This window comes from Falco naumanni, chromosome 5 (assembly GCF_017639655.2).
Source record: "Falco naumanni isolate bFalNau1 chromosome 5, bFalNau1.pat, whole genome shotgun sequence".
Classification (NCBI taxonomy): Eukaryota; Metazoa; Chordata; class Aves; order Falconiformes; family Falconidae; genus Falco; species Falco naumanni.
This window is the reverse complement of record NC_054058.1, coordinates 13,063,819-13,076,862: the sequence shown is the minus strand read 5'-3', so window position 1 is coordinate 13,076,862 and position 13,044 is coordinate 13,063,819. Positions and strand designations below refer to the sequence as shown.

Sequence of the window (13,044 nt, the reverse complement as noted above, 5' to 3'; positions counted from 1 at the left end):
TTTCCTTTTTGGAGGGGAAGCGGTTCCGATATAAATTGAGAGGGTTTAAGTAAACTTCTGTCAGGTGTTGCATTCCTAGGGTACTTGAGCTACATACAACGAGCAACAAAGCCAGGAGCAAATGTAACTGTGTGTTGCTATCTGACAAACAGGTTTGGGATTTCTGAGGGAGGGGAAAGGTCCATGTTTATCACAAAGTGTAATCATTCCTTTCCTTAGCGCTCTTCCAGGCACACTCTTCTTCTGGATGCAAACTGGCCTCCCAGTGCTTCTGTAATCCCATGCTCGCTCCCTTGCTGGCCACTGAGATGTTCTGCCCCAAGGTCACTTGTTGCCCATGCTGTGTTCTGCATGGTTCTGTTTTCATCTGCTGCTGCCTCTTGTTCTCTTCTGCCTGTGCTGCAGTATAGCCCACGTTATACCTTTTCTGTGCTTTCTGATGGGAACGAGAGCTGGTGCTGCAACATTTCTGACCATGTCTGGTTGCTGCCTGAGTATTCACGAGTTCCCATACCCTGCTTGCCTGTGCATGTGGCTGCTGGCCTGTTTCCCCAGCCTGGGGAGGACTTGTTGCCACACTTAGCAAAGCATAGAAATGCTGTGTCAAAACTTAAGACACAAAAAACCCAACACAGAAGCAGTTCTTTTCCCCACTGGCACTTTCAATCCCCTGAGATTATTTTTTTTTCTCTTTGCATTAGTTGATACTATTTACTTCTGTGGGAGCCACTGTCTGTCCTCTCCACAGCTAGAATCGTGGCTGGCTTTCCAGTTACTTACTGCCTTCCCCACTGGGTCTGGCATTTGGACAAGGCAGGAAGGCATAGACCCTGGATACTGAAAGGGGTGAAGGTGTGTGTTTACTACCTGGTTCCTTCCCATCAGCTAGTCAGCATGCTAGGTAGTGTGAAGTTTATGCAGCTTCCTCTCAGTGAAGACTTTTTATCCAATATTTTTAGGTGTGATTCAACCTTTCACCTTGGTTGTTATGGTTTTTTTTTCGTTTTCTTTTGATTGGCACATTTTTAAACTTGCAAGGAGGCTTCTTTCCCATTAGTATTTCCATACCAGCTTGACTTGGAGTGTGAAAACATGGCTGATTAATCATTAAATATCTATGGAATAGTTTTTCACAAAGTTAGTGTCTCAGGTCATAAACAACACAGAGCACATTTACATAGCCTTACTAGTTGTAGTCCCTGTCAGTACAGTATTTTTTAGCTGAGTATGCAGTCAATATTGACCCAAACATTGTCACCAGTCAACTGGTGTTAGAACAGCCAACACTGTTAGAACCACTCTTCAAAGTATATAGATTCATAGCTAGGCCAGAAGGGACTAGTATAAATTCCTAAAACAATCTTTGATGTAACTTGACTTACAGAACTTCACACAGTAACTTGTCTTGTGTTTAGGTCCAGTAACTGAGCTACAACACGTTATGCAGAAAGATTTCTGCTCTTTCTGTAAAGACTTCAGTGATGGGGAGGATATAAGGTCTCTAGATGTTCTTTCAATGCTTAATTATCCTCCTTATTTGCCTTTTTTTTTAAGTGCCCTATTTATAGTTTGAATTAGTCAAGCTTCAGTTTCCAACTATTAGATCTCATTATCTCCTTTCCTGCTAAATATTGTCAAAAGACTACTCCTGATAAAGGTGCTTTTAGATAAAGACACTTCTTAACCATTTCTTAGCTAAACTGGATAGGAAGAGAGGTTCTGAAGGCTGTCAGTCTTCCTGTAAAGCTTCCTGATTTTAGATTCTTTTTGTATCATCTCTGTGAACTGTTTCCAGCTTCAGACATCTTTCTGGAAGTGAAGATAAGAGAACTGAGGATCACATTCCAGGAGTAGTTTTCCTAGTACCAGGTATAGAAATAATAAAGCGTCTTTTGGATCTCAGGTAATGAGGTTTAAGACATATTAACATGGGATTTTGCAGTTCCTGCATGGACCCCTTGCATTTTATTTTATTTTTTTTAGAGATGTGTCTCAGAGTCAACTTTGATCCTATATCCAGACTACCTTAGAAGTCAGGTGAAATAGCTAATTTCTTGTTCAGGCTGTGGTACTGTGTGTGAAGATTTGGATTTAGAGCCACAAAGTCTGAGGGTTTTCTAGATCTGAGATTTTGTTTGGTTCTAGCCTTATTGTTTTTGTTGAGCAGGAGAAGCATTCAACCCTCACTCATTCCACTGCAACAGGGAGATATGGTAAGTTTCTCCAGTCACACACAGAGCTGATAGCTTGTCAGGCCTCCACTCATTCTCTGTTTCCATGACATTCTGATGGCATTTGTCAAAATAAAGCCAGAGTTCAGTCCAAACTCGTAGATCTTCATTTCTGCTAGCTTGTAAGTTCAGGAGATGCGCTCCAGGTGCAGATGAAAACAGCAGTTGTCCCAGGCAAAGATAGAACTAGAGAGAAATGTTTCAGATGGAACATGAAGTGCACTCTGTGGATTTAGACAGTGTTTTATGCCTTCCTATTAGAAATTTAACTGTTTCTAATGTTTAAGAGCACTCTGAAGGTGCTAACAGCCAGTAGTGTCAGGACAATTAGTAGAGCAATTTCCTTTGGTGCAATAAATTATTTCTCACTGTTTGGTGAGCAAATGGGTCTTGACTATACTGAGGTGATTTCATCCAGAGACTGGAAAAGGGAGAAGTGCAAAGTTTTAGAAAGGTGGAATGCAAATCCCTCTTGGCTACAAGTATGCAGTGGAGGACTGCTTCTCTTTGGTCGACATAGCTAGAAATATGTAGCGAAACCCCTTTTTCTTGGGGTGTTGTGAAGTTACTTTCCCCTTCTCACACAGCCTTTCTTATATTAATTAGCTGCTTTCTTCCCAGCCTGCCCTGTTCCTGTAGTATCGAAGTACAATCAGTCTTAACTTTAAAGCTCTGGCATAGTGAGAATAATTTTCTGATAATACACACCTTTCTCTGACACTGCATTTGTCTGTAAGGGAATTTTGAACCATACTTTTAAACATACTTATTTGCCTAACAACTACTGCATGCCTAGTAACTGAGTATTGGGGGCATTGTAAACAAACTATCAGTAGGGAGCTGGAGAATATGCTTTCATCTATTTTAGATATGTAGTCAGAAAGTACAGTGATCTCCAGTTCGCTCTTTGTCCCGTGTGTGTATGTTGTGGTAGCTTTGGAGCGTATCTGATCTTCACTAGACTACGCTAATGTCAGATGGAAGGAGTATTTGAAAAATGGAGATATTTACCAAGATGAGCAAGTTCAGCTCTCACATATGGCTCTGCCCTTGGTGCCTTCTGTGACCTTGGGCATCTTTTTTTAGTTTCCCCACCGTAAAATATAAAAAACCATGAGTGAAGAGACTGAAAAGTTTTGAAAATTAGTGCAGTGACTGCCCAGGTATTGTGATAATGAAGAATGCTGAGATTGATGGAAGCTTACTCCATATTACCATGGAAAGAAAGTTTGTTTTGGTGCTGGGGTTGTTGTGGTTGGGTGGTTGGTTTTTTTTGAGGGGTGGGGGTAATTTTCTTTTTTTTGTTGTTGTTTTTATTAAAACCAATCTTTTTGTCTGTCTGGTACAGCTTCATTAATTACTCATTGTGTACTATGGCCAATACCTTGTGGTAAAAAGATCTTGGAACTGGGTAGAGGATATAGCATTTAAGAGATGGATATGAGGACCCTTCCCTGTGTCTATTAATATACTCTGAATCAGAGAGAAAATAGCTTTTTCCTTTTTTGTAACATGCAAGATGAAAATAAGGTGGTTTGTCTTCTACAACGGCAACTAAATATGTGCTAAAGGCTTCATGGTTTTCTTTGTCTCCTTCAACATAAAACTTCTTCAACAAGAGACGCAGAAATAATCAGTACTGAAAAAGGACTTCTTGCAAGCCCTGATCCTGTGCAGCAGCATTCCCTCTTGCACGTTTCTGTCAGTTTGTACAGTCTGATTTTTATCTCTGAAGGGCATCTTCCCTTGGGAGCACGTGTGTGTTTGTTTAGGGAGATGGACCTCATGGACAAAGATTTCACAGTGTTTTCTATTGATACAAGCATGAACAAGAGTTCATTTCTTCCTCTGAACTAATTACTCTTCTTTCTTTACTGTTGGCATCCTTCATATGCCTGCAGCCCATTATCATAGCAAGGCACACTGCACATACTTTTCTGTACACAAGAAGCAATTATTCATGGCAGCAACTAATTTTTCTTGCTGTTGCTTTTTTCTGAACCCGCAGCAGCCTGCACTGATATTTAGAGTAAAATGACACACTCTAGATGTCAGGGTACATGCATCTCCTCATAGGGAAGAACTTTTACATTGGGACTGCAGTGTCATCGACTTGACTGCACTCCCCTTTTGGGGGCTTATGGTGGTGGCAGTGGTGGTGAAAGCTAAAGACCTATTTGTAAAATTGTTTGATTACTTTCTGTTTCAAATGTAGGCTTAGGCTCTGTTCTTTGGTTTTCCACTGTGCAATGTGTTCCAGGCCACAGATGATTTTGATGAACCTCTGAGTATCCAGATCTGATCACACACAGCTAGTGAGATCACATTTTTTGTTTTGTCCTTACTGTCTGTTCTAGTGCCCTCATTAAGGAGGCCAGAAGTGAAATTTGTTTTCTGCAATGATGATATTAAAAGTTTTTAAAGAGTGTTTCATAGGAATCTTTCTGCATGTCTGTTCATATTGGTGTTTGATACTCTGATTTGGTGGGGACCAGTCCTGTGGCTTTGTATTGAGTCAACATCTTTGTGACCCTACCTGTACCGCATTGTGCAAAAAAGCCCTTTGTATAACCCCCAACTGTGGATGTGAATGTAGAGCAGGCCAGACAGTTGGGCTCTCACTTGGGTAGGTTCTTTAAACTAAGGTATTTATCAGACTTGAAAGCAGTTTATTACAAGTTTCTTTCTCCTGATAGCATATTGTTGCTTATATGCATCATTTGTGTTTTAAGGGCACCAGTTTTCTTTCTGTCTGTCTGTCTGTCTGTCTTTGTCTTTAAAGGAAAAGGAATGCAGGAAACAATTAAGAGAAGGAGGAGGAAACAACACTGTCAGGGTTGCCAAGGATCCATTTTTTCTGTATAGTGTTTATTAATTATGCTGCTCCTTTTATTAATCCTTTGGCACCTGTTAATTATTCTACAATTTTGGCTAGCAGCTGGAAAGCCACTTTGAAGCATCAAGCATATTGTTATTTAGTTACTAGAATATTCAATGCATTGAACTGAAAATATGTTGTGAGACGGGAAGAAAAGCCCTTCACCCTAAGTCACATTTAGAGCAGCAAGCAATAAAAATATTTGCTTTGGAAGGATCTCTGTGGAACAAAATTGACTGACGCACATACAGAGAAAATAAAATAAAAGCTGCATAAGACAAAGGGACTGTGAGAGGTGGCCAGAGTATCAAATTAATGACTCTGAGACTAATCCTGGTCCCACTGAAATGAGTGCTTAAATTCCCACTGATTTTAGTGGGATCTAGACTGGCCTCTTTTTCAGATTGTTGGCTTCTTCCAACCTCTTTGCTCTTCTCTGATATTATGGCCACTTAAGCCTTGTTCCTCCCTGTTACTGTCCTTTATGTACTTGCCTTTCCTCCTAATCTGCTTTTCACCTTAAACTTCATTCTGTCTCTGGGTAGCTAGTCCTTTCCTAACCACTAAAAACCCACTACCAAAAAAAATAAAATAACCCAGAACAGTGGCACTGCTTGCTAGCACCTGACTGCAGTATTTAATCTTCTTGATGTTGCATCTTCATCTTCCACCATAGGTTTTTCTTGCATGTTTCTATTGCGAGCTATCCAGGGCAGGGCCGATCTGCTTTCTCTGTTCAACTGTGCCTCATGGTCTTTCAGTTCATAACTTGTAATAATCTGTTGACATCTGGGACTGTGGAAATCCCAGCCATCCATCCTATCAGCCTCAGTACTGGACCATATTTCAGTCAACCCTAGTGAAGTGACTGGGCCTGGTTCTTTCACGATTGTGAGTTACATCCAGTTGTTAGGCAAATGGGATGAAAATCACATGCCAAGGAGACATCAATTATGCCTGCTTCTTACCTGAGGTAGGCTCTTCCACAGGCAGCCTCAGGTGTTCATCTGGATTTAACTGCTTGACTCCAGCCTGCCTCCTGAGTCTCAGGCCAGCTTTGAAGCAATCATATGGACAGGCAGTTTGGATGGGTGGGAAGCCCAGTCTCAGATTCACTCTTGTACTGTGACTGGGCACAATATAGTTGCTGCTATTTTACTTGAAAGAGCTTTGCCTGGAATATGTTGAACTGGGGCGAGTGAAACCTCATTACTGATCCAGCTGGGAAACCTGTGGCCTTTGGATCAGGGAAATCCAGCTTTGTATTTTTCTGGCCATGGTGTTTGTTCATCACCTGTGGAAAACTGAGCCCCTTGTCACTGGGTTTGCATCTGGATGACTCAGGGGCCACCTCAGTTGTCATCCTTGATGTAAACAGCTGGTGAGTTGAACTCTAGATTTGTTAGCTCCTAACTGCTGTCTGGTGACTGTGGCAGAGGCATCCAGGTTAAGTGTGTAAAAACTTGTAAAGGGCCAGTGCTCTGAGCTGGTTTCTGCTTCTTGAGAGAGTATTTTAGAGTCAGGTGCTCTGGTTTTTTGTTTTGCCTTTTTTTTTTAATGTAGCTGGTTATTACACAGACAGAGTTAACACAGAGGTTTCTTGCACCGACAGTCCCAAGTGGAAGTGTGTAGAAGGATGAGATTCTTCCTGCCCTGGTGAGAACTTGAAAAGCAGTCCTGAGGTGGAAGGGCGAGAGACCTGTGCTTCAGGGTACAGGTAGCTGGCAGTGTCAAGAGTCCCAGTGGTGGTAAGCCAGTCTTTTACCTGCCTGGAAAGCTTCACTTAAGGGTTTTAAATCTTCAAAACACAAATTTGCCTCTATTCAGAGGGGAAAGGGAGCCATGTCACTTTAATCTGGGATTCAAGCTGATCCCTTGTGGAATTCCCCTGGAAAGTATGGGGAGGAATAAGAAGCAAAAGCAGCAGGACATTTATGGTATTGCTGGGTTTGAAGCATTTTTAGCTTTGTCTTAAAGGGATGCTGTCAAATCAGTGAACCTAAAATTAGCTTGCTTTTCTCTTTCCATCCCAAATGTGTCTGTTTAATTTCCCATTTGTGTTATGTTATAAATGCTTCCATATTTTTTCTTTTTAAGAAATAAAATTAATGTAAAGAACCCAGCATTCATAAATAGCCCTACAATTAAAGAAAACACAGAAGAGAAACTGTGTGTAAGCCATGACTAACTCCACAATAACAAACCATTGTGTGGTGAGCGCCTTGCAGCAGAACACAAGTGTGGCAGAAACCCCTGTGGAAACAGCATAGCATACATGTGATGTCCACTCCCTTAATAAAAAAGAGCTGAGTCTCTAAACATTGGAAGAGAGCACCACTGTCCAGCCTTGAGGGAGCATATCTTGTGTGAGTAGAAACCTGCTGCAGCTTCAACGTACCAAGAATTAATGTAATAGGTCATGTCATGTGTATGCATACACACAGAGAAACCAATTATTTGATGCCCTTTATGACAGGCTGGATTTCTTTCTGTACTTGTATGTCTTCTTTTTCCTGTGTTGACACTCCTTCTGGTGCTTAACAAATACAGCCTGACAATATCTCCATTAAACGGAATTTTACGCCCATTTTACAGCTTGAGCAGAAGAACTAAATGATTTGTGAGTTCGCTGAAGAAATTTTTGGTAAAATGATTCTATCCAGGTTTAGTGACCCAGTCCAACACCTCAGCCAAGAGCCTCTTCTCAAGATTATTTTCCAAAGATACTTGGGAGGGGGAAGCACTTGTGCATCAGCCCTTCCACTGTTGTGGATGCTTATGTGCTGTCTGTCTTTTATGGGAGGAATATGTCTGAATGTGCTCACTCCTCATGTAAAACTGTTTTGTGCAGGACTAGCATGCTGCTATTAATGTAGCAGTGATCCTTGTTCAGGAAGGTATGAGTTATTTATATATTTAATAGTCATATGATTGGTGAAGTTGTGAGTTAATAACAGTCTCCATTGATTGGCTTTCTAGAGTCAAAGCATTAGGATACTTGCTCAGTTCCAAATCTTTGTTTATGAGTCTTTATGCATAAAAATCATACCTCAGGAATAGCCCTAAGCACCCTGTTTTATTTACTGCATATGCCTGCCTAGTTTTGATCTCCATATACTTTTGTATCCTACTGAAAAAAAGTGTCCATTCTGCACTGGCAGCATGATCAAGTGGCTCTATGGTAATTATACAGACCAGAAAATGAAAATGTTAAATTACGCCATGACAAGTTAAAATGAAATTAACATCTCTTATGATTAACCAACATATTCTTCCTGCCTTCAGAGTCCACAGGCATAGTTTGGGGTGTTCTGCAATATGGAGAGGTAGGATGAGGGACTTGGTGGCAAAATTCCAAAGTTATGGGTGTTGATTTGGAAGCAGTGCAAGTCTTGCTATTTGAGGGTTTATTGAGTAGATCCTCATAGACAGAGATTCACTATCCAAGTCCCAGAGTTAGTTGTAGCACTGGATCCCATGTGCTGCAAAAACTGGAAGCAATATTCTACCCATGGCCAACATGGCCTTTGTGCTGTCCTGGCACTGTGGCATGCAGAAGGGGATGGTATCCGAGTACAGGCTTTTGGCATTACATATACCCTCCTCAAAGGAAGAGTGGTAGTTTCACTGGCTTTTGGACTATGCATCACTGGACATGCCCTTGGGGTGGAGGAGGAAGCAGGGAATTGGGTGACAGGAGTTCAGCTGGGAGGGTCTGTCAACTATACTGACCACAGTGAAGATCTTGTTTGAAGTCCTGGTCTGAACAAATGAGTTTGAGTCAGCTCTTTTCCAGAGTGACACATTTTGCAAATGCTTTCTGGTAAGGATAAGCTCTAGGAAGACGCTTATTTCAGGGGGAAATAGTGTAATTTTATTACCAGCACTGTAGTATCTCAACATCCAGTAAAGAAGGTTTATTTTCTTAACTTATCAATATGTTCTCAGCATTCTCCCTCTTTCAGTTCTCTAGAAGGATTTTTTTATGTTTCCCTCAGGTGTCTTAAAGCTTCTTGTTTGCAGAACAAACCTCCCACAGGGGCTGTGGCCTGGCCAGAGCACTGACATTTTATTTTAAACCCACCAGCAGCAAAAAGACAGAATATTTTTTGAAGGGAAATTTCCTTTTTGGGTTTTTGTATCCCTGAAAGAATTTCCGATGTAGGCAGACAGTAATTCCCAGCTACATACTTCCTGATAAGGAAACAGCTCCAATAAATACAGCTATAAATAGCTACCTTTTTATTTTTTAAAAATGTAGGGAGATTTGTTTAGCCTTTCTTTCAACAGTTTGAAATAAAGGGACAGTGTAGAATAAGAGTCTTAGGTTTGGCATCCATTGGCTCTTTGGGTGAATAAATTAAGATTTTAATCTGCATCTGTATGTTTAATTATGTAAAGTTTAGATGTCTGTTTATTTCTGCTCATCATTCTGCCAATACTGTAAAAGGAAAAACCACCTCCTTTTTAATATGGTATAGGTAAATCGCATTTTACTTTCCTCATGAGAGAAAAGGATTACCTGCTTTAAGCAGAACTCGTAATGTTTTTGCTATGTGCCTATATTTTAGTGCTTCTGTATATATAGTTTTAGGTGCTTTGTCATCTCAGTAAGTAGCATGATCTTCAACTGCAGTTTTTCATGTTTACTGTGGATGTGCTGTAGCAAATTCATAGTTAGACATAAATTTCCTTTTTTCTAAAAGTAACTTGCTGGGACAATTTTGTGCAGTTAGTTTATAAACCTGAATTTTCTGTGTTCTCCCCACTTTTTCTGGTTCTGTGTCATGTATTTTTAATGCCATGCCTTTCACTTTGGACTCTTGCTAAAATTCTATTTGCCAGTCCTGCTTTCTTTGTTCTTTTAACAATGCCAAATACACAGTACCTTCAGAAAAACAAATAATTGTCTACCTACACAAAAATGTATAGGTATTAATAAATATGGTGCAAGGGTTAGTGTGACAATGTCTTTGCAGGTTAGATTTCAGGCCAGCTGTACCTGTTATTCAGATTGCAATTGAAAATATATTCCTGTACACTGGCTTGATTGTTTTATAGAGGATGAGTCTTCTTCATGAATCACCTTGATCAGCACTTGGACCGTAGTTAGATCTTTGTTTCTGTCCTATGGTGGGGAACGATCTGTGGGTCTGCTTGCAGGCTGGCAAGTCCTGCATGGCTGCTGATGGGCAGGTGTCTCCAGCCAATTCCCAGGGTGTGTCTGGGCACGGGCTTCTTCACAGGGTGAAGACATAGGGGGTGTCAGTGGCTGGGGCGTCCTCTCTTCTCACTTGCTCCTGTAATAAACACTCTCCCTAGTTTTCCTGGGGCGGGTGAGGTGCCTGCAGTGAGCTCCCTGCCATGCAGTGCCAGTTGCGCCATGGCCAAAGCCCCCAGAAGGGCAAGGGTGCAACTTCCTTAGTGCCTGGAGTCAGCGAAGAGTTGAGGCCCAGCAAAGCAGAGAGGAGGTTGAATAATCTCCCTTTTCCTCCTCCTCCTCCTCCTCCCGCTTTTTCTTTCCAGTGATTCCACAGGATCTTATGACTTGTGGCCAAATCCTACCCACAAGGGCACTCAGCTGCTGTGGGCCCCTCCTCTTGGCCCGCTGATTGTGCTCCCATCTGGCCCAGAGCCAAACAGATTGCACAAGGCTGCAGCTGGTGGAAGATCCCTCCTTGTCCTTATCGTTTGTTGTTTGTTGAAATGCCATGGCAAGGCTCAGTATGTGCCCCTCCTCAAAATGTTGGTTGTGTAGCCCCTGAGCACATCACTTGTACTCTTTTTCTTTGTAGCTACCTGAAGGGGTTTTACCTTCTGCCTCTTGTGCTCCTCTCTTGGCTGCACTGGGAAGGTTGATCTGCACGTGCAGACCTTGCCACAACTCCTCAACAGGCCTGTGGAACATGCACAATTAATACGGTATTAATTAATTATGGGGAGAAGTCGCTGCTGGCACAAGAACCAAGGCTTGCAGCTTAAAGTGAATGCTTTGATGCTGAGCTTTAAAGAACATTTCCATCAACTCAAGCCAGCAGAGAGATTCTGTGATATTTAAACCCTCCCTCCGTACTGAGTCCGGAGCTCACGGTTCTGCCACCCTGGGCACTAACAACAAAAATAGTGGTGGCAGTGAAAGATTCAAAAAGCACAACTGGGGATAGACTCTCCTGAGTAAAATTGCACAAGTCCTAGGTGGAAACACTGGGGCTGAAACAGAAATGTTTTGTCGAGCCAGCTTAATAGATGCTTGCAGTGTGAAAAAAGGCAACCTTCTGGACACGTAGAAATTGATAGTTCCCTCACTGACTTCAGCAGCTGCCACTGTTTTATCCAGAATATGTGTGTGTGTGAGCAAGTGTACAGGTTTGTGCTGTGCTTCTACTTACTCAGCCAATGTTTGGGGGAGGAGAGATGAAGGAATGACTGTGCCTCTTCGGTTTTATGCAATACTGTGAATTTCTCCCCTTCTACTTCCTCCTTCTCGGTAGTGCAGAAGGAAGTAGCCCTGCTCCCTGCCGTTCCACAAACCAGTTACTCATTTCAGTTCTGCTGCTTGAGTGGATCCTTGTGTATTTCCTAGTGGGGGAAATCTCCCTTTATGTATATAAGTTCCTCCTTCCTATTCTCTCTTACGTTCTGATTTCTTCCAAACAATCTGTCTCCTTCAATTTTTAACCTCCTTGCTGGCTTTCGCTTCCTCTCCGTGCTTCAGTGAAGGCGTTTTGTCAGAAAAGCCCCTCTGTACACAGATACTTCTTTGTTCCCTTTTTTTTTTTTTTTTTCTGTGTCATACTTCTTTGTATCTCGCTTCCTTGGAAACTTCCTTAGTAGTCTTATTACCTCTGGGCTTTTAGCTGCATTACTATGGGTAGTCATTACTGTGTTGCTGGGTGTGTAATTGTTTAAGGCACCTTGATCTTTTTATGAGAGGGTTTTTTTTTTTACTGCTCTTTAAATACTAATAGGCAGTGGTGACAAATATCGTTATTAAATACACAGAGCCTGTTTCATCACTCCTTTACAGCTTGCTTGGTGGTTTTTGCTTGTTGAAAGTGAGTGTAACCAAATCGCAGGAGTCATTCTCTCCTTCCAGTTTGTGGTGTTCTCAGGGATGCAATGCATGGTGTGTGGTAGTAGTGAATGGGTCACATGCAGTAGAAATTGTTCAAGGTTTGGTGCAGAATTTCAAGCCTTAGAGCTCAGCAAAACAGGAACAAGGGATAGCACTCCATGTCTATAAGAGCTGGAACATTTACAGTCCTCCTCCAATTTTTACACCCTCTCTCTGTTTTAAAATCATAGAGAACGAAAAACAAGTGGAGGGACTGGGGGTGACAACAGAGGTAACAGTGACAGAGAGATGAACGTGTTTGTGATGGGCAGACCTGAAGCAGCTGGGCCATTAAAGGAGTCAGTATTTGCTGTTGGCCTCCTGCCGCACCATTATCAGTGTATGCAGTAGTGATGGCTGAATCACAGCAAGTTTGGTGGCTGATTCAGTTCAACAGAACACCCAGAAGTAAATCCAGATGTCTTTCAAATCAGTTGGATATGCAGTGTTGTGATGAACTCTCCATAATTATGATTTTCTTGTGAGAGTGCTGGGAGGATCCAGCCAGTCCAGAATAATCCTGAGAGCACAGTTCGTCACCTATGACGTTTCTGGTGCTCCATCATTTGCAGTGAGAACATGCATGCACAAAAACCCCCATTTGAAAGGAGAAAATTTATTTCAAAGCTGAGAAGTTTTGGATTTACTTTTTTAAAAATCTGACACACTTCATTTATCTCTGTGTACATGTACATATTCAGATCCTGCAGAAAGGAGGCTTGCTGAGGTACTCAAGTTTTATGCACAGAGACTGTTACTCTTCCTTTTTCTCTTGAAGCTGATTAACACAACATGTTACAACCATTTCTTTTAGGCAGAGT

At 41.7% G+C, this 13,044-nt stretch overlaps 1 protein-coding gene across 3 annotated transcripts in view; it reads left to right on the top strand.

Moving 5' to 3' along the window:
- ETV6 (ETS variant transcription factor 6) overlaps positions 1 to 13,044 on the top strand; it is a 140,056-nt gene that overhangs the window by 48,301 nt on the left and 78,711 nt on the right. The window lies entirely within an intron of this gene.